Genomic DNA, 23,043 nt, shown 5'->3' on the forward strand with positions numbered 1-23,043 from the left:
AGTTTATCCAGCTGCTAGAACAGGCTTATTTTTTTGATGACATGTAACTGATCCTTTGACATCTGTGAAAGAGAGCGCATAGTGGTTAAAAGCACCGACTTGGGAGCCAGGCTGCCTGGCTTCAATCCCTGCTCTGCCACCTACGAGGTATGTGATCCTGGGCAAGTTATTTAATCTCTTTGTGTCTCAGTTTCCTCATCTTGACAAAAGTCAAGGTTTGTAAATGGCTCAGACTGGCTCTGGTGTCGGGTAAGTGCTGTATAAGCATGTGTTACACACAGACATATGCATATACACAAATACTTGATGCTATTCTGGCTATGTCATCAGCCAACTTCTGTAGCTACATGCTCAGTCTTTCATCTATAAAGTAAAGGGGGTGGACTAAACTCCATTCTAGTTGTACGGTCTATGATTCTAGGTCATGGTGTTTGGAATTGGTGGTAAAATTACAAAGAATATTATGGAAATGACAATCAGCAATCATAATGAATCATCTTTAGGAATAGGTGTTGATGATTCAAATGTATTTCCATTCTCCCAGTATTTGGAAGTATGGGATGGTATGTGGGTAATCTTGGATTCGGGAGTTTATATCTACATAGGTATCTGCCAGATAAAAAGGAACAGTTAAGCTCTCATCGACCATGAGATATTTTTCCATCACAAATGAAAACTTTATGATCCAGACTGTGTAAAGCCTGGCTAACGTTAAGATTAGGAAATATCTGTACTTTAATCAGAAGAAAGAAAAAGCCAAAGATTTAAAAATAGCAGGGTGGCTTAGCAACTCTCCAGGCTAAGCTGAGTGTGTAGCTGAGATACAGGTTGTTAAGCAAACTTTCACTGATACCCTCAGGGAAGAAATTGTGAAATAAGGCAACTGAGCAGGGATTTTTCAAAAAGAGTAAGATAAATTTCACAATATCTAGAGAATTTACTTCCCATAAAATTGAAAAAAATTTAAAATCTCAAGTTGAATGGAAAAAGAGATACAGCCCAAAGGGCAACACTATTTCACTGAAAAAAGAATGATGTACCTTGTAACATATAACTTAAATTCTGAGTATCTTTAGGACTCTTAAAATATTTTTTCATTTTCTTTTCCTTTTATTCTTCAGTTGTTATAAGATGTGGGTTTTAAGTATGACCTTAGCTTTGTTAGTTGCTTTGAGCTCTTTACAAAGAAAAGAACATTGCTGAAAAGAGCCATGAATAAATAAGAAGTCAGTATAGATTTGCAAATATTTTCTAAAGGTCTAACGGTCACTGAAGTATTAGAAAATGGGAAAAGGGAGCAGATAAAAGAAAAAGCATCAACAAAAAGTGAAAACTTTAAGAGAAAATACACAGAGAAGCAGAAAACTTAATTAAATTAAAGTTTACTGAAAGGATCAAGATGTTATAAGAATCGCATCAACTAGAAAGACCTTTGAGAGAGGAAGAGGCATACCAATAAATAAAAAGGAGAGTTGTGATAAGACTTTAAATGGATAAGGCTGTGAACTTACTGTTCTCTGAACAGGCTGACTTTCAAAGCTTAGGCAAGGTCTTTACTATTAGAAAGTCATGAGGACCTTCTTAAAAAGCCTTGAATATTGTATTCAGTTTGAGGCATTTCACTGCCAGGAAAATGAAGGCAAACAGAGATGGGAATTCAGAGTTTAAAACACACACACACACACACACCCACACCCACACACACCCACCCCAAAAGTATTTCGGGGTCTATGGAGAATTGATTTTTCAAGAGAAAGTATGAATAAAAAGAATAAATAATAGCTTCACTTGCAAAGTCTGAAGAGAGGAAGGTTATCACCTTCCTGTTGTATGCGCCTAAAATTTGCCAGTGTGAAATTACGAGGTAACAGATATTCTCATTTAAATCCTGTGAACTTATTTAGTCATTGGTGTGACTCTACCTTTCATTTTAGGTTATGGACATTTATTTATCAATATTTGTTTTTTACATAGGACATTTATAAACACGTACACACATACATATGCACATCCATATAGCCAATAAGTGTCCAATCTTCCTTCCCTTTCCCTGCATTTTCTTTTAAAGTTGATGACCTCTGAGTCTACTGTACATTTGTAGCTTCCCTATAAATTTCTCTAAAGAGACATAAGGACCACAAATTTGATTGGCTGAACTTGAGGTTGCCCATCTCAGCTCCAGCTAAAGTGAGCTGTTGTTATTATTCATAGGGGTGTCCAATACAATCACTTTAAAGGTTCACTTTTGCTCACAGGGGATTATTGAGTGGGGCAAGGTGGGGAGTGAGACATTGCTAGTCATTACAGTACTAAGGGAATTCTATATGTGCTATCATTTTACTTTAGCTGTGAGAAAGATGAGAAAGTCAGTAAAAGAAACTTGAGATCCACTGAAATAAATTATTTAACACACATGAACAGGTAAGAGGCTTAAAATATGTGGATTAAATATCGTTGCTGCAGAAATATGACTGTTTTCTCCCTTTTCTACCTATTACCTGGTCATTCTCTTCCCTAAACAAAATCCAATCCTTTTACATCATAGGTGCACCAAATAAAAAGGTATTCAATAGCCAAATGCTAGTGGTTTTACAGATAGAGTGGTCTAGGGAGGATAGGGTGTTGAGTTTTGAAATGGGAGGATGTTTTTAACCTTATTTAAAATCCCTTCTGGCTGTCTAAGCCATAGATCGTGGTGTGCTATGCTTGGGTAGCTATGTATGTTCCATCAATGAGAGCGCTGGGCTGAGAAGTTAAGCAAATGTTGTTTTGTGCTGCCAGCTGGGCTTCAAAATATGGCAGTCCCTGTATTTATTGCCGACTAGTATTTTTCAAGAAAATATAAAAATTGTCATCTTCTCTGTCAGCATGAAACCACTGAATCATTAAGACTCACCAGCACAGACTGTAACAAAAAGATATTTTCCTTTGCTATGGATTTAACCATTTTATGGGGAGGTGTTTTCAAAAAACTCTGCATTTAATGCAATAAAGATGACATTTAATGCACAACAGGTATTAATAGGAGTTATCACAACGAAGTCAAGGTGAGATGAATCGTGGAAAGTGGCAGTCACAGTTTGATAACTGGAATTAAATGCAGAAATCCAAGTTAAGAGAAGGCGGTAACAGCTCCTACTGACCAGCAGGGGTCACCCAATAACCAGAAAACAGATATGAGGCTTGTCGGTTCTCAGCGCTGAAATGCAGGAGAAACACTCCGGTGCGAGGTTTCAGACTGCCCTACGGAGACACACACAGAACTCACTCATAATCCTAACTCAAAACGAAAACACAGCAATTCACTTCCCAGAAATGATGTTCTTCACTGGGTGAAGGGAGAAAATCTCAGGGCCAACTCTGGAGCTCTGCTACATGTATGGGAGTGAAGAATAATGGACTCAGTTGGGAGTGGAGGTTGTACCCGATGACATAAATAGAGGAGAGTGGAGGATACCTAAGGGGGAGAAACTCCCTGTTGAGTTCAGATGCTCTCGATTTAATTTCAGAGACCCAGAACAGAGAGGCCAGCCTCCAGTCAGGCTTCCTTTGCCGTGTTCAAGTACAGAACATTAAAACCTGTTCCTGGCCCCTTATATTTCAAAGATTTTTGTAAAATGCATTTTTAAAACATCAGAAAAGTTCAGATTACCAGGTTTTCCCCACAATGATTCTTCCATTCTTCTTACAGCTACTCTGTGCTTCCTTTTCTCTTCAATGTCTGCTATAAAGAAACGTGTGCCCTGTTGATTCTTTGTCTTTGGATTCCTGAATCATTCCCTGAAAGGACCTTCAGAGGGACGGAACAGTAATAAAAGTAGCAGCTAACATTCTTGAGAGAGGATGGTGTCATGCTCAGCCCTAAGCTATCAGTGAACACGTGTATGTCTGATAACTTTCAAAGGGGCTTTATGATATCGACACCATTTTTTTTTTTTTTTTTTTTTTTTGAGACGGAGTTTTGCTCTCGTTGCCCCGGCTGGAGTGCAGTGGTGAGATCTTGGCTCACTGCAACCTCCACCTCCCGGGTTCAAGCGATTCTCCTGCCTCAGCCTCCCAAGTAGCTGGGATTACAGGCGCCCACCACCATGCCCAGCTAATTTTTTGTATTTTCAGTAGAGACAGGGTTTCACCGTGTTGGCCAGGATGGTCTCGAATTCCTGACCTCAGGTGATCCACCTGCCTTGGCCTCCCAAAGTGCTAGGATTACAGATGTGAGCCAATGTGCTTGGCCGATGTCGACAACATTTCAAGGATGGTGAAATGGAGGTTCACAGGCTGATGCAAGTTCCTAATTCCCCTGCTGTTTGACTATAAATCTCAGGTCAAAGAGGACAAAGAAACATTAAAATTCAACCATTTCGACTACCTGCCTGATGCTCGAATACTTTCTATGGCATCTCCGTTAGCTGGTCATATGTTGTTATAGTTATACATTGCTGAGATGGGGACTCATAAGTCTTCTTCATTTGAACAGCTCCGGCTGTAAGAGGGTTCTGCCTTATAGTCAGATGGAAGAAAGCATCTAATAACTAGTCTTTTTACTGACTGGAGCATATTCTCCTCCTACTGGGTCAACACAAGAAGACTGATTTCCCTTCAGGGTAGTCCTTCATACATTTGAAGAGAGTTACTCTGAATCTCTCAGATTTTCTCTTTATTAAATGCACTAAGATCTCTCAGAGATCTTTATTACATTGTTTAAGCATGATATCATTTTCAGTCTTTCCTACATCTGAATGCATTACATTGGTTCATGTTCTTCCGAACATGTGGTTCCCAGAGCAGGGTGAGGCTAGTGTGCCAAGGGGTCTGTTATCTCTTTGTTTCAAGGTATTATGCTTTGATTGATGCCTGTTTTCTAAGAAACATTCAAATTTGTTATTTTTTTTCAACTTGTGTATTTTCTCCTCATTTCCCAGAAATGATATTTTTTTTTGCTGGGTTCTTAGATAAAAAATGCACAACTGTATAATGAAAATTAATTTAGTGACAGCTAACAAAAGGCAAAGACATTTTTGTAAACATTAGTTTCAGTGGTAGATAATGGCAGGATTCAACCTCTCAAAACATTAATTGACTTTCCTTATAACATCATGTGCCAATGGTGCTTTACAAATCATGGTGAACACATTTTGCTGGGTTGAAATGATAAAGTCATTTTTGTGTTCATTCCTAGTTTAGGATTTTAGCACTAAATTCCTAGCCAGTTATCACTGTATTTTTATGAAAGCTCATGTTTAAATAACTTTAGATGTATAGATTGTAGGAATAATATGCTACAGCCATTGCCTTCTTAAGAACAGTTAACAAGTATAATTTAAAAAACTACTCAGCTCTCCCAGGAGAGTGTTTGGAACAAGTTGGAAAACAGAATTAAACAGCATATCATGCAAAGTTGGTGGCTGAGTTAATGTTTCTATTTTCTTTCTATGGGACTTTTAGAATATTAAATGCAAACAATCCGAGCTAAGGTTGCATAAGATGTCAAATCAAAGTTATTCAAGTTATTTTATAGACATTAAAAAGCACCTTGCATTATCATTCTCAAATTTCGTAAGTGGACAAAAATCTATTTGCACATAGTTGCACCCAGATGACATAAATTTTTAATGTGGTTAAACTCCATTTGAATATATGCCAAGATAGAAGCAATGATGAGCTTATTTTGAAAATTACCACTTTAATCTTTCCCATTACTGGATAGCCTCTAACAAAGAGAGAGTCTTTCTGACCTCTTAAATAGTCATAAAATTGAAGATCTCAGCTTGACTTTTAGACCTTCTGCTGACCCTAGGCAAATTAGACCTTCTTCAGGACTTGACTTGAAAGATACTGAGCAAATACTTAGAGGAGTGATTATAGAGTTTAAGCCCCAGAGTAGAAGAAAATAGAGAACATGAGTTAAGAAACATTTTTCTGCCCATAGAGGGAAAGGGAGCCATAAGAATGTAAAAGAGAAAGATTAAGAGGGATGGAAGTTGGCATTAGGTGGTGCCTGCGTATCTCAAAAGGATTTTGGTGCCATAGCTCTTTGGGTCTCAAATGAGACTGGCTATGAAAAGGCTAACACCTCAGATAAATTGAAAGGGCATCCAAACAAAATAGATACCTGTACTCACCTGAAATCCAAAGAATAGGCACTCTTACTGCTATAGTTTTAATGTGTCCCCCCAAAAGCATGTGCTAGGAACTTAATGCAAAAGTATTGGGAGGTGGGGTCTAATAGGGAGTGTTTAGGTAATGAGGGCCCCACCCTCATGAATAAATTAATGCAGATTATAAAAGAACTTGAGGCAGTGGTTTGATCTCTTGTTTTATGTCACTGTCCTTTCGCTATGGGATGATGCGGCAAGAAGGCCCTCACAAGATGCCAGCCCTTCTATCTTGGATTTCTCAGTGTCCAGAACCATGATCCAATAAACTTCTGTTCATTATAAATTACCCAGTTTGTGGTATCCTGTTATAGCAGCACAAAACCAATTAAGATAAAAAATCGGTACCAAAAACTGGAGCTGTTGCTATGACAAATGCCTGAAAATGTGAAAATGTGGAAGCAGTTTTGAAATTGGGTTATGGAGAAAAGCTGGAGAAGTAGGCTAGAAAAAGCCTTTGTTTCCATACCTGGTGTGTTAAGGGTGTTTGAGGGCTTGGAAGAAGAGAACTGTAGGAAAAGTGTGAAACTTCTTCAAGGTTACTTAAGTGGTCATGATCAGAATGTTGGTAGAAACATGGATAATAAAGGCCATTCTAATGAGGTCTCTGATGGAAATGTGTAATACCTTATTTGAAAGTGGAGAAATGACCTTTTTAATTACAAGTGGCAAGTAAATTGGCTGAAATGTGTCTGTGTTAGGCTGGTGTTTTTTTTCTTTTTCTACACTGCTATAAAGAAATACTTGAAAATGTGGAAGTGGCTTTGAATCAGATAATGGGCAGAGCTTGGAAGAGTCTGGAAGCCTCAGAAGAAGACAGGAAAAAAAGGGAAAGTTTGGAACTTCTTAGAGACTTGTTAAGTGGTTGTGACCAAAATGCTGGTAGAAATATGAACGGTGAAGGCCAGACTGATGAGGTCTCACATGAAAGTGAGAAACTTCTTGGGAACTGGAGCAAAGTTCACTCTTGTTATGCCTTAGCCAAGAGCTTGACTGCATTGTGTCTATGTCCTAGGGATCTTTAGAAATTTGAATTTAAGAGTGGTGACTTAGGGTATATGGTGGAAGAAATTTCTAAGCAGCAAAACATTTAAGATGTGGCCTGGATGCTCCTTAGAGCTTACAATCAGATGTAGGAGCAAATAAATGTCTTAAAGTGTAAAAGGGAAGCAGAGCGTAAAATTTTGGAAAATTTGCAGGCTAGCCATGTGTCAGAGAAAGAAGAAGCGTCTTCAGAAGAGGACTACAGGCTGTGGAGTAACTGCTTGCTAGAGAGATTAGCATGACTCAGAGGAAGCCAAGTGCTAATATCCAAGACAATGGGAAAAAGTCCTAAAAGGCATTTCAGATATCTTTGAGGCAGCCCCTCCCATCAGAGGATAAGAGGCCTAGGAGGAAAGAATGGTTTCATGGGTCAGGCCCAGGATGCTGCTGCCCTGTTCAGCCATGGGACACTGATCCCCACATCCTGGAGGCTCAGGCTCCAGCCTTAGCTCAAAGAGCTCCAGATCCTGCTTAAACCACCATTTTTGAGAGTGCAAACTGCTCTAAGTCTTCATGGCTTCCACATGGTGTTAAGTGTATGGGTGCATGGAATGCAAGAGTGAAGAAGGCTGGCAGCTTCCACCTAGATTTTCAAAGCCTGAGTGTCGAGACAGAGGCCTGTCATGGGGCAAAACCCCCAGACAGAACCTCTACCAGGGCACTGCTAAGGAAAATGTGGTATTGGAGCTCCCACCTGGTCCCACCTCCAACATTGGTGATTACATTTAGATATAAAATTTGGATGGGACAAACATCCAAACTATATCAGTGTCCATGCCCAAAGACTTCATGAAAGGCAGAGTTTAAGAGTGATGAACTAGGATATCTGATGGAAGGAGTTTCTAAGCAAAATATTGAAGGGATGGTGTAGCTACTTTTGACTGCATACAGTAAAATGAGAGGAGAGAAATAATTTATTAACAGAATGTACAATTAAAAGGAAAGCAGAATGTAACAGTTTGGAAAATTGGCAACCTGGCCATGTAAAAAATGAAAAAGCATGTAGGAGGTGACAAGTGACCTTTCGATAAAGGAATTAGCATAGCTAGAAGGAGGCCAGCTGTTATTCATCAAGACAATTGGAGAATGACCTCTAAAACATTTCAGTATCTTCAAGCCTGCCCTTCCCATCCCAGGTCCAGAGCTCTTGTAAAGCAGAATGGTGCTGGGGACCCAGGGTCCCTCCATAGGCTCTTTCCAGGACTGCCTCAGGACTGTGCTCCTTGCATTCCAGTGCAGTCGTCTTTAGCTGCCCAAGCTGTGGCTCAAGCAGCTCCAGGTGGAGCTTGGGGTGCTGCTCTGGAAAGTACAAGTGATAAGCCTTTGTGGCATTCCCTTGGTGCTAATTCTGCAGGTATGAAGAATGCAAGAGTTGTGGGGCATGCCTTCCTCCACTTAGATTTCAAAGGGTTTTGTGCAACCTGAGGGTCTAGGCATAGACTTGTCACAGGGTTGGAGCCACAGCAGTAGGTCCCCACTAGGATAATACCCAGTGGAGATGTAGGAGTGAAGCCACTGTAGAAAATCCCAAGCAGATGAATGCCTGGTGGAGCTATGGGGGTGGGGCCACCCAAAGACTCTAGAACTGTAGAGTTTCCAGTGTGCAACACCAGCCTTAGGGAGCTGCAGGCACATAACTCCAACTTGTGAGAGCTGCTGTATGGGCTGAGACCAGCAAAGCCATAGGGGTGGGGCTGCCTGAGGCCTTGGAGACCCACTCCCCACCCCTGGAAGGCAGGGCATGGAGTCAGGGAAGATTATTCTGGAGCCTTAAGATTTAATGTTTTTTGTCCTGTTGGGTTCTAGACTTACTTGGGACCAGTTACACCTTTCTTCTTGCTGATTTCTCCCTTTTGTAATGGAAACATTCTATCCTTTGCCTGACCTACCATCGTATTTTGGAAGAAGAGAACTTGTTTGATTTTATGGGCTCATATCTGGAGAGGAGTTTGCCTGAGGATGAACAGTACCTTGAGTCTCACCCATATCTCATTTAGATGAGACCATGAACTTTGGGCTTTTAAGTTGATGCTGGAACAAATTAAGACTTTTGAGGCTATTGGGATGAATGAATGTCTTTTTTGTGTGAGAAGGATATAAATTTGGAGGACCAGGGTGGGTCCTAATGGGAATTGTTTAGGTCATGAGAGCTGTATGAATGGGTTTCTGCTGATTATAAAAGAGGTCTTGAGGCTATTAGTTTGATTTCTTGCTCTCTCTTCCCTTCTCTTTGCCTTTCCATCATGGGATGATACAGCAGGCAGGCCCTTGCCAGATGCCAGCCCCTCAATTTTTGGACTTCCCAGCCTCCAGACTCATAAGCCAATAAGTTTTTCTTCATTATAAATTACCCAGTCTGTACTACAATAAGTCCTCACTTAGGGTCATTGACAGGCTCTTAGAAATTGTGACTTTCAGCTAAATGATGTACAACAAAACCAATTTATAACTCATCATTGTTTTAATAAAACAATTTTGAACAAGATGATGTTATTTGAGGACCTGTTGTACATAGTCTTACTTAAAGTTGCAGTTTCCAAGAACCTATAGATGATGTTAAAGGAGGACTTACCGTATTCTGTTATAGTAGCAAAAACAGGCTAAGACACTTACCAAATGCCTCATATCAACATGAATAGTTTTAGAAGAGAAAAAAATGAAGATGTACTGTGCTTGGGCAGTGATGGAATGCAGCGCTCACAGAATTGCGTACTTCCTAGAATGGCAAGGGAAGGTCATTCTTGTTATTGGTAAACCTGAGTGGTGGGGGCAGATATGTGGGGAAGAGGGAATAAGTCCAAAGCCCAGGCCAATGGGATATTATCAAATACTATCTAATTAGAGACTCTCATATCAGAGTAGATCAGAAGTCACAAATTCAAATACGAGGGCTGACTATGTAACATGGATGAGCAATGGGCTTGTCTTTTCTTTTTCATTTTGGAACACTGAGATTATTATGTGAAGAAGCCTGGGCAAGCCTACTGGAGGATGAGAGATTGCATGGAGCAGAGGCAAATTCTCCAGCTGAGACTTAGACCAAACAGCCTGCTCACACAAGGCATAAGAGTGAGGCCATCATGATCCAGGTACAGTGGTCCACACCTTTAGTCCCAGCTACTTTGGAGGCTGAGGAAGGAGGGTCACTTGTGTTTAGAAGTTTGAGTCCAGCCTGGACAATGGTGTGATACCTTGTCTCTTTAAAAAAAAAAAAAAAAAAAGTGAGAAGACTGAGCCTACCTTGGAGCATCCAGCCTCAGCCTCAGCATCAGTTGACCACAGAAATTATCTGTGCTGATTCGTACTAAAACTGTCCAGCTAACCCAGAGAATGGTGAGAAAAAATAAAGGTTACTTTTTAAAAGACAAAACTTTTTTTTTTTTTTTTTTTTTTACTATTTTTAAATTTTATAACTGGAAAATATCTATTTATACATTGTTTTAATGTAACACTACCCTGATGACATTAATTTTTAATATGGTTAAATGCCATTTAAATTAGTGTCAAGATGAAAGCAATGATTAGTTGATTCTGAGAAATTACCACTTTAATCTTTCACTATTATTGGACAGCTTCAAACCTTGTGCTATAAGATCAACAAGAGATCTGATCATATATCTTAATAGACCAATGAAGTATTTATTTGCTGAAATTTGAAGACAACGCTGACTAACCTATTGGTACACACCTGTGCTCTGCCCTGGAGCCCAGAATTCCACAATTTTACAGATTAATTACTGAAAGTTAAGGCATCTTAGATTTTTCCCTCTGTAAAAGGTCAGAAGAAGCCTCAGAGGTTGTTTAATCAGAAGGCCAAATTTGGCCAGGAGATGTGTTTTATTTGGTGTACCCAGTGCTGGCTCAAAAATTTAAAAAGTTTGCATTAGTTATGGTGCCATTATTTGGTATTGGACAATTACATTGAAAACCCTATTTCCAAATTATCTTTAAAAATTTGGAAGATCTGGCAACATTGAGCCTGCATGACGGCAGTTTAATATTGAAGTTGAATACCCTTTAGATGGGGCAGGAGCTCTCTAAGTCTCTCAGAAAGCCTCCCCTCTTTACTACCTTACACCTCAGTTTGCTTCACTCATCCATGTTATACACTCAGCCTCTGTTAAGTATGTGAATTTCTGACCTCCAAATCTATGCCAACTGACTTAATTTTTGCAGGTAAGCAAACAGGTTCAGATAAAAGTGACTAAAATAAAAAAGTGACTCAGAGAAAAGTCCAAAGGATTATCACCTGTGGAATTGGTGCTAGATTCTCCTTCCCACCTGGCAAAGGGCTGAGAGAAGTGATAGCTTTTGATGGTGTGTGAGTAGAACAGAAAAGACTGGAATTTTTCAAGACAGGAAGGCTGGAGAGCAGCTTGGGGAAGCCAGGACTCAGTGTCAGGGCCCTAAGTGGCTGGAGGGTGGGAAGCCCCAGAAGGGAGAGAAGAAACTAAAAGAGGACAGAGAAGGCCAGGAAAACAACATCCTTTGGGTCAGTATTTTCTTCTTCATCTGGCATATTGGGTTGGAAGTCTTTGCTGGGAAAACATCGTACTACTGATAGTGTTGACAGCCTGTGAAATGCATTAAATTCTTTCAAAAACCACAAAATAGATGATGAGATTCCAGCTATATTGATGGCCAAGTCTTAGAGTCTTTATTTAAAAATATACTTCTTAGATTCTTCCCCTCCATCCAGTCATTAGCCAAGACCTATCTTGTAATTATTTCTTGAATTGCTTTCTCCAGTCTTATTCTCTCTGTCACTACCTGAGTTGAGATCACCCTCATTTTGCCAGCCTCTGAATCTCCATATTTGTGGTGGGCTGTCATCAGGCCTGTCCTGCTCAGTTCCTCCCATGCCTTGTAAAGCAGGAGATGAACTATTGAACATGCCCACAGATTGGTCATAACTTCAGAGCTGCAAAGAGATTACACCTGTGTGATTCCTGATTGTAATGATGTAATTTGTGGATAATGTGTCAGGATGTGCTGGTGGCTTTTTCAGAAATGATACTGGGAACCCAAAGCATCCAGATAACGGAGTTTGCTAATGGTGGTTTTTGCCAGCATAAAAGTTAACTATGCTAAAGTGTAACATTGTTGCAATTGAGAAATATGAAGTTGGGTAAGCTCCTACTTCATATACCCAAAGTCTGGCAGGACCTTACTGTGCACAGGTAGACAACAACCATTGCCATCAACCAGGAGCATTTCCAGTGAAGAAATGGGATACTCACTGAACATCCCACAGTCTAATGTCCTCAGATGACCTTTGTTGAAGATAGATCCGTTGAGCTTAAAGAGTAATCTGTATGTGTCAGAGTCCTCAGTTTCAGCAGTTCTCAAACTTAGTCCTTGTGTGCGCCAATTCACTCCTTTCAATTTTCTTCCATCCAACTCCTTTTCCACAAGGCTAACAGAATAATGTTTTAACCACCCAAATCTAATTATGTTAGCCAGGCATGGTGGTGTGTACCTGTAGTCCCAGCTGCTTGGGAGGCTGAGGTGGGAGGATCACTTGAGTCCCAGAGGCTGAAGCTGCAGTGAGCTGAGATTGCACCACTGCACTCCAGCCTAGGCAAAGAGGAAGACCCTTTCTCAAAACAAAAACAAAAAAACCAAAAAATCTATTTGTGGCGTTCCTGTATTTTAAAAATGGAGATCTTTGATCTCAGCGTAAATTCTAATCTCCTTATCCCCTTTTTACTGATCAAACTTCTTTCCCAATTCTCCTTCATACATTAAAATTCAGCCACATAAAATTGTTTTTTTCTGCAATGAGCCTTGAGCTCTCCATTCTCCTGACTTTTGCTAATTTTGTTTCTTCCTGCCTGAAATATAGTATTTCCCGGCCATGTCTATTTGGCGAATTTCTGTCCAGCCCTCAGGTCTTTTCTAATAGGCTGTTTCCCTGAGTCTTGGTTGGTTGCTCTTCCCAAGTGTCTCCATAATACTTTGTACTTCACTTTTCATGTGGTTTCATATGGTTATTGTGCTGTATCATAAAATCTTACTTTCTGTATCTTCTACTTGACTGTAAGCTCTGTGAGGACAGGGGTTGTGCCCAGCTTATTCACAGATTTATCTTTTAGCAGGGGGTTAATAAATATTAATACATTAATAAATATTGGCTGATGAATGAATAAATTAGGCAGTAAGAAGCAAAAGTATTTAAGAAATCAGTCAAGCAAACAAAAACAATAAAATAAATGTTCTTTACTTACGATGTTCTTTATCTCATAGGCAGCTGCATGCTTACATCTTTAAAGACAACATTTATGTGGCCATGGGGAGATAAAGTAATTGGCTGGTGAATTTGTCATGACCAGTCTAATTTATATAAATTTCTTATCTTCTGCAACCTTTAAAATTCCATAGTTTAAAAATTCAGTGATTGAAAGACTTTAATAGACAGTGTTCTTCCAATGACTGTATTTTTATATACATTAGCCACTTACTCTTTGCAAGCTTGGGGATTTTTTGGGCCAGCGTGTGATTATATTAACCCAAACTATAATCATTTTTTTTTTGGCATAAATAAAGTCAAGCAGTTAGTAGAGGCCAAAGGCCCTAGCAGCTGTTTTAGTACAATTTGGATGGATGCAGATGAAATCACAGAGTCACATTTTATTTGTTGGCTGCTGTGCCAATTATGAGCTTAGCCACATCAGAGAGTTCAGAGAGATCAGAAAAGGAGGTAGGGAGAGGATACACAGTTCTAAGGAATTAATCCATGGTACTATGGGCTTGCTTTTGCTCTGATCAGCAAAGAGATTAGCTCTGGGCCTCTGACCATATGAGCCTATGTGGATTAAAAAATTCTCCAATGTTTCCAAAACATTAATTATGTTCTCTTTACAGAGTTTTACACTTATGCAGCTGGTAGATGGGGAGGGGGAGGTAGGGAGTGGGGAGAAGTGAGGGAGGCTGAATCAGATGCCATAATTATTTCAGGACTGGAAACAGAATTGAAATGACCCAGATGCTTACCCTAATGAAGCTGATCCAAAATGTATGCCAAGAGGCATCAGAACATGCCCTTCTCTCTCTCTCTCTGTGTGTGTGTGTTTAGGTGTACAAGTGCAAGTATGCATGCATGATTGATTTTTGGCTGAAGTGGGCTTGGGGTTATAGCAATGCAAGTGTGGTAATCCAAGATGGATGTGTATAGGAAAGCAATCACAACACAGAGCCTCTTCCTGCTATGGCCTCGGGCAGGCCTGAGTCCTCTCAATTGCACCAGCATGGAAAATCCCCTTTCCTTTGGCTTTTAACATAGACCATATCTCCTGGGAATGTATGGTGCCTTTTGGATAAGGTGCTTGAGGCAGATCAAGCAGGGCTAGGGACATTTAGGCTGCTGACTTGTGCCAGGGCATTTGTCCAAAACTCTGTCTCTAGCAAAAATCACATATTGTGCTGCATGCTGGGGCGACTGTGACAACCACCTTGTTTATGGACTTTGTTTTACCAGCATGAACCAACATAGCTGCTGCAATGCCATGAGACAAAGGGCAAGGACAGGGCTCAAGACTGACACCATATCTACTCCGGTTTTAAAACAATAGATTTTTTTTCTTTTCATGAAAGGATTTGATAAATGTAAATCTTCAGCACCATGCCAGATACATAGTCTATACTAATGATAAGTTAGCTATTATTATTTTATTATTCATTTAAAATCTTATCCATGGATCTAACTGTGCTTATAATTCAGAGGTGTTTCTTTAATAAAGAGCCATGAACTTTTTGTTGGATATGAAGGGAGACTGATTTGAGAATTGATTATAGCAACTTTGCCACCTTGGATAATTGGGACTAAGCCTTAATTTTCTATCTGTAAAACAAAATTAGGATGGGGCAGAGTATTCCTATAATTCTTCCCTTGGTAGGGGAAAAAGTTTCTTGCCTACTATGTGTTATGACTGTGTGTGATATTTTATACATATGACCTAATTTAATCTTCACAATGAATTTGGCTTTATTAAGAGACTGAAATTCACAGAACCCAAGAAATTTGTTAAAAATAGCAATTACTTTCATTTATTGAGCACCTCATATTTGTCAAGCTCTCTACATACCATTCATTATTATTTCCTCATGGTCACACTGCAAGGCATATGGTTATCATCCAGATCTATAAATGAGGCAACTGTGGCTCAAAGATTCAGCAATTCATCAAGATCCCACAACCAGTTAGTACTGGGGCAAAGATTTGAACTCATATCTCTTCAACTCCTAAATCCATTATCTTTCTATTAAAAGAGGGTTGCATTGTGAGATTGCCTTCCCCTAAAGTTGGGGAGATCGCCTTCCCCTACTCCTACTTGAATGAGTCCAAGATGAACTTGTTTGATAATAAATTCTATTGACATTATTCAAGAGCTTAGAGAATAAAAAGTGTCCCAGGGAAAAGTATGCTTCAAAAAACACGGCTTGCCATATGTGCAGAGGAGGAAAAATTAAGTGAGAAGAACCCAAATTGATGAGAGCGTCCAAAGACATAGGGATATAAACAATCTCTAAATTGGAAATGTGATGTAGTATTGGCCACAGAGCGTGCATGTGTGTTTGTGTGCTGGGAGAAGGAGGGAGAGTAAGTAACACAGGCTCTTGATAGATAAGAGAAAAAAGCAGGTACTGCTGCCCCTTGTGAGCTTTCTCTCTGATGTATGGGGGTAGCACTGAGGATGGGCAGTGGGAACGGGGAGAGTGACCATCTCACATACCTCCTGCTGCTTGGTGGGCACTGCCAAGTGCATTCTCTCCCTGGCCTTGTATTTGGAAAGAGATCACCTTGGGAAATATACTGGGAACAGGAGGGTGGCAGGATTCTTACTTTTGGTTTGGGTTTGGACGCCCTGACTCCCACTCAGCTGCCGGGGCTCCTGCTGATGACTTGCTTGTAATGAAAGCCTGTCTCGTGGGCTAAGCAGCACACGGGAGCTCTGATTTTGCCTCTTATTGTGTAACCCCAAGCAAGTTGTTCTACTTCACTGAACTCTGAAGATAAGAGTGATCACCTACCTCCCAGGGACCCTATGAGGAATGGCCAGTAAACATGAATATAAATGCTCCATAAATGCTAAGTAAATGACATTAATCCTCCCGTGGACAGTGGTGTGCCTATCCAGGCTGCTAAATCTCTCTTCAGTGACACAAACCCAGGGCCTCAGGATAGGATGTTCTTGCAGAAACACAATTTAAGCCACAAACCAGATCATGTTAGGGGGTGTAACTCCAAGAAGGGCAGACAAATTGAAAGAGATAAGGCTGAAAATTTATCACTAACTCACTCTCTTGGGCTCTGGAGTCTAGCACATATTACATGATGCCTCAGTGCCTTTCTGTTTGAAAGTCACTTCAGATTGCAAATCCTCACTTGCCTTTGTCTTTCCAAACAAAACTTGATTCTGAACTTTAGAATATAAGTTTTGCATATTTCCAAAAGAAAATTGTGCTGGAAGTGCAGAATAAAGATAGTGGATGCTTTTGCCCAGTCTTCCTCTGTGCTTGGTTGAAACAGAATTGTTCAACTGTTGGCAGTGATCTGTGATGCTGCCGGCTACCCTGGGCTCCTAAACGGTTTTGAAAGCTGCTGGAAATTGTTGTAATAGGCAACAGAAGGGAAACAGCCGTGTTTGCTGCAGGGGAATTTGGGGTTCACGTTGCTGGCTCTTCCTCACACTAATCATACCTCACCATGGCTTTGGGCAACCAGGTTTGCACTTCTGAATTTTTAGTGAAAATGCCTCCTCTAATGGGATTCTGTTACATCAATCTTCAATACACAAATAGTAATCTGGTTATAAGCAAAACGTTCCTTCCTTTCTCTCTTCCTGCCTGCCTTCATTTGACATGCATAGTTATCTTTTAAGATTGGGTTACCCATTGCATTTACCTATAAGATGCATAGTTTTACTGTTTCAAACTTAGGATGGGGAAAGATACTGTTTTTGCTTTACAGATGGGATCCCTCGGTCTGATCTCCAAAGCCGGGTGTTGCTGCTTGTGAAAACTGTCTTGTGCTGGTTTCCATGACACCACACTCTCCTGGTCTTTTGTCAACTTCCTGACTATTTCTTGTCAGTTTGTTTTTAAAGGCTTCTCTGCTGGACCTCTAAATTTTGGATTGATCCATTCAGTCCCTGGTCCTTGACCATCTAATCTTTTTGAATGTGCTTCCATTAAATATGGGAAGATCATTAAATATTGATAACTCTATATTTTGACCTCTGACCTCTGCTTTGATTTTTTTCAGATTTATATATGCAAATATCTACCTGATTCTCTACTTGGATATTAAATCAAAACTTTCAAATTAACATGTCTTGAAATGGACATTTTATTTCTCCTTGCCCAAAGCCCTTTCTTTCCCAGTCTCTCTCGTCTTCGTCTTCCGTTTTAATTATTTATTTATTCACTTTTTTTTTGCTCCTTATTCTGAGGCAAGATATTTCCTTTTTTTAAAATAGAATTTTTCTATATTGCCCAGGCTGAAGTGCAGGGGCTAGTCACAGGCGCAATCATCACGCACTACAGCCCTGAAATCCTGGCCTCCAGCAATCCTCCCACCTCAGCCCCTAGAATAGCTAGGACTACAGGTGTGTACCACCACACCTGGCTCTCCTATTTTCCTGACAACAATACCATCCATCTGGCTGTTCCTGCCAAACACAAGGATAATCCTGGATTGTTCTCTTTCCTTTTATCTTCATTGTTTAATTCATTGACAAGTCCTCCAAAATACATTCTGAATCTCAACATTTTTCACCATCTAAACTGCCACCAGCATGGTTCAAACCATGAATATGTCTCATTTGGAGTATACTGCAATAGCTTTCTAAATGATATTCCTGCACCAGTCTTGCCTCCTACAGTTTATTCTCTGCATAACACTAAATGGAATTTATGATGTTTATTATTTATTTGTGTTTCCTAGATGATGAAACTTGGAAGGAAGTGAGTGAATTGTTTCAGAACACACAGGAGAAATGAAGGAAGAAAGACCTGAAGCCAATTCTCCATAGTTCTGAAATTAGTTAACTTTTGAAGGGTTTCAATTCCATTTAAATTAGGGTTTAATATGAAATTCTACTAATAATGGGTATTAATTATAGAGCACTTACTATGTGCTGGGCATGATTCCAAGGACTTTCCATAATTTAGACTCTTTAATCTTACAATAACCCAATGAGCTATGTAGTATTGTTATTGCTTTTTAAATATGAGGAAACTGAGGTACATAGCTGTTAACTGTCTTGTCGGAGGTTATAGAGCCAGTGGGCAGCAGAGGCAGGATTCAAGCCCAGGGATTGGTCTCTGGACTTTGCTGTGTTATACTGATCCTCCATCGAAGCCACGAGTTTGTGGCAACATGACCCATTAGTCCTTTTGGGGGCATTTCTTTTTCTTTTTGTACATTGGTTATTTTACCTGTTGAACGAATTTATTATGAGAACAAAAATTATCCATTACTGTACCAATAGTGTCTTAGGTACAGCTAAGAGGAGAATTGTCATAGCTTTAGATTTATTCTATATACATGGTAGTTTGAGCCCACAGTTTTGAGTTTTAGGTGCTATTTACTCAAGGGGCAGGCTAAAAATGAACTCCCAAATTGCCTCAAATATTTTCTGTTAGGTAGCATTTTCCCAAAAGATGCTGCCCTGAAAGCTTCTGTGTGAAACAGCAAATCCTCTCAGTCCCAAAGGGGCTACTTACAGTTTAAAAAATAGTCGGCCTCTCTCTCTTGCACCTGTGCTGTGCTTAGTAGATTTATTCAGTCAGAGAAAACTTCAAAAAGGATTGGTGATTTGAACTGAGCCTTGATGAACTGAAAGAATTTTGAATATTGAAAAGAGAAGGTTGCAGTTGTGTCAGCTTGGCACCGTGGAATGCATAGAAACAACAAGCCTGTTTGCCACTTAATTGAACATTGCGATGCTAATCTGTTTGCCCCTTTGTGTCTCAAAGGTAACACACTATACACTTCGCCTGGGTAATGTGTAATGTAACATCACCCAGAAACAGAATGTTGCTTCCTTTCACTCGTGGCTGCCTTTCTGTCCCCTCCATCTTTGTGAATAATTCTTTGTTGATAAGGGACTCATTATCATTATTGATTAAACTTTGCCATCTCAGTTTGATGTCGGCGAATACCTTGCTTATTTTAATCTGTCTCAAGGCCGAGTTTTATGCTTACCATGTTTTAATTTGTCCCAGGATTGTGTTTGCCTGATGCTGATATAAAGATTGAGGACTCTCTTGGGGCATTTTGTGACTGACATGAAAAAGTGTTTGGAAATATGTAAATAGTCCTTTAGGATAAGCCTTGAGACTCACCAACAGAACTCAGTGGCAGCCTCCCTGTGGCTGTTGCCTTGAAACCAGACTCATAAACTAAAGCCGGGAATAAATATCTATAGTAAAACTGTTAATCTGTTTACATGTTTTAACTCAGAGGTGATTTTTTCCCCCTTAATTCAATCCTGAATATTATTCTCTTCCTGAGATACTGTATTGTTCAATTGACCTCTACAAATACTGACTTTATTAGATTTTTGGTGAGCTCAAAGTTGTATTATATGCTATGAATATGGTACTATTTTTATAATATTTTATTTTGAAATAATCTCATGCTTACAGAGAATTTACATCAATAGAACAGCAAGCTCCTGTGGACTTTTCACCCTGATTTCCCAGTCGTTACCCTTTTAATTTGCTTTACCTGATGCTAATTGAAATGACCATTTCTCATTCTCTGAATTCTTGCTAGTTCACTACCTGTTTAGAGCATATAAATCAAAACAGGAACGACCTGTTTGGATGTTTGTGAAGGGAAGATGGAGGAAAAGATGGGATTATGATTACAGGGAAAGCAGGGAGAGAGGGGATTACTATTAGAGGAAACACAGGAAGCTTTGTAGCAGCACTGTTGCAGGCGCACTATATTTCTCCAACACGGACTCCAGAAACAGTGCTCCAGTGACATTAGTTTTTTCTGAGGTGCTCTGAAGGCCTTACTTTCCAAATAAGCTCATATAGCCATTTTCTCTTATAGACTGGTGATAAATAACAGTATTTCTATTTAGGTGGCTAATAGTGATGCAGAAAATAAAGTCAAGTGCAAAAGTTGCCCCTTTGGGACATTACATGGAAACGTGTAGTTCTTCTCCTGATGTTGCCAGTTGAAGACCCCTCTGAGCAGGTTTCCGAGGTCTCCCCATCAACCCATGGGTCACGCAGCCAGGGAGATTGCCAGTGAAGTGGCAAATTGCCCAACCTCTCAGCAGTGTGTACAGATCCTGAAGGGTGCAGCCTGGACTGTCCTGACTGGCCTGGAGGGAAATGAGTAATGTGATTTGAATTGACAAAAAACCATGATTTTCACTTTTAAAGCGATCTTTTATTCTTGAGCTGAAGCCAATTGAAATGCCCTGAGCCTGGGCCTTTTTATTCAGACAAGAACAATGAGATCAATTTCAGCAGAAAATGAGGGAACAGGAGAGAGATGGCAGCTGAGGTAATCGGCTGTAAAGGACAAAGTTTGAAATTAAATATTGTGGCTTAAATAGTCCTGTAATTCAAGCCTCCCTTCTTTCCCTTCTCCAATCTTGCATTAGAGAAATAAAACAAAAAACTCCTTACTGCAAAATGGAAGACAATCTTTGTCTAATAGAGGAAAATTCTCTCTGCAACATGAATTTGAACTATAGCGATTTGATTTCTATGGAGATAAAGAGGCAGAGAAGTTAGTGCTGTTTGGAAGGGAATGTAAATGTGGTGTTAAGGAGCAAGGAAGAAAACTTCACGCATGCTGGCTTATTAGAATTTGCTGTATTTTATCCTGTTTTCGTTGAGCAGCAGAAGGGATGCAGGAAGCTTTTTGTTTAATTTTTAGGGCAATTAGGGAGAGGAAATCCAGGCTGAGTGACTTTAGACTGCTCATTACCTTCTGGCGGGCAGAAGGAGAGTGCATATTTTAAATGTTAAGATCAGATTATTTATAAGTTTCACTTTGAGATTCAAGGGCATGGAAGGAACGATAACTCGATTAACAGAGAAAACAGCCTTATATACACAGCTGGTTTAATCTTTGTAATAGGTCACAGACTGAAGAGCAGCGTTTCAGTCTCTTGCTGGAAATGACAGATTCTAGGGAACTACTAAGTTTTAAAAAAAGAAAACTTTTAGACAATCCCCACCCCCCACTCCAAATCTCTTAGGGAATATTGTGATGGGGGATAGGCATTCCTAGGTCTTGTTTTTGCTGTGCTGTCATGACAATTTTAATTCCACACCTTTCGTGGAATGAATTACTGACTCCTCTAGAAGTAAGTGAAAGCCTCTGAATTTGGTCATTTCACTGTTATATATAACAAGGTGTCTTGGGTTGTTTTGTAAAATGAATGCATCTAGCTATAAGAGAATTCATGGTCATTTCATTTTCTGGCAATAACGGCTGACTACCTCCTTGATCAGAGGACACAGGCTAAACTGAATGTTCTAAAAAAATTTTGCTGACTATCTTTCCCTGAGAGCTTGTATGGTTTTCTTTGTGGGGTTGTCTGAAGGTCTCTCTTCAAAGTTCTTTTCGGGAAAAGTAATAAAAATGAACACTCCCTAGTTGAAGCAGTGAAGGGACTTTGGAGTATCACCTGGGTGCTGAAAAGAGCAGGTCAACGTCACCCTAAGGAGGACAGGAGCCAGGACCCTCAGGAGCTTGGCAGTGGGAGTGGGCTGCCCTTCTCTCCGAGTGCTGGCCTTAATGTGACTTTGTTTCTGATTTCAGGTCCCGGTGTTTAATTCCTGATACCAATTCCTGGGAGAGAAAATTGGGTTCCTCCGGCTTCGATTAGGTGTTCTTTTGAGGACCTATGAGCGGTGGGCGGAGTCGGGGGAGAATCACATGGCTGTCCAGTGCTCCCAGGTGTGCAGAAATTCCTAGCAGGGTGGAAGCCTGGTGACAAGGGAACCCCTTAAGAGTTGTCTTTTGTACTCAGCTAGTCTTTGTGTGCAGGAAAAACAATTTGCTATTTAAAATCGCAGCAGCCTGTAGCCACTTGTGAATCCTAAGGAAGTCTCAGAATTCCTCTTTGGAATAGATGGGTTGTTTGACTGTGAATGAAAGATAAACACCAGGGAAAGACTTGGAAAGTGTAGGAATGAGAAAAAAATCTAAACTGACTTTATCAATAAAACAAGAATTTGGAGGTTGCCGGGGACTGGACTGGGAAAAGAAGCTCAGCTGTAGCGAGAAAGCCAAGAATGTACGTGGCGAGTGCAGTGAGCTGAGGAAGTGGGCATAGTGAAGGGTGATTAACAGTACGAGCATCTTTAAAAAACATTCAAACTTTTTTTTTTTCAATGTTAAAACGGGAACCACTCAGACTGTGTCCTCTCCCTCTTACTTTCCCCGAGGAGGAGAAAAACAATCCTCAATGCCAAATGGCACCTGCAGCGAAGCAACACCAAGAGCTGGCCTGGCTCACCGGGGAGAACCCCGTGCCTCCTCCTCGCTCCTCCTCCTGGTTTCCGGTGCTCTTCAGCGGTCCCCAACCTTTTTGGCACCAGGGACTGTTTTCATGGAAGACAGTTTTTCTACAGGTTGGGTTGGGGGGCTGGTTTCAGGATGAAACTGTTCCACCTCAGATCATGAGGCATTCAATTCTCATAAGGAACGTGCAACCCAGATCCCTGGCGTGCACCATTCACAATACACTTCATGCCCTTCTGAGAATCTCATGGCGCAGCTGATCTGACAGGAGGCAGAGCTCAGGCGGTGATGCTGTCTCACCTGCTGCTCACCTCATGCTGTGTGTCCCGGTTCCTAACAAGC

The 23,043-nt window shown here is 40.3% G+C and overlaps 1 pseudogene; it reads right to left on the minus strand.

The window, feature by feature from the left end:
• Nucleotides 1–22,588: 22,588 nt before the first annotated feature.
• LOC115836209 lies at nt 22,589–22,724 on the minus strand (annotated as a pseudogene).
• Between the last annotated feature and the right edge of the window lie 319 nt (nt 22,725–23,043).

This window comes from Nomascus leucogenys, chromosome 7b, assembly GCF_006542625.1.
Source record: "Nomascus leucogenys isolate Asia chromosome 7b, Asia_NLE_v1, whole genome shotgun sequence".
Taxonomy (NCBI): domain Eukaryota; kingdom Metazoa; phylum Chordata; class Mammalia; order Primates; family Hylobatidae; genus Nomascus; species Nomascus leucogenys.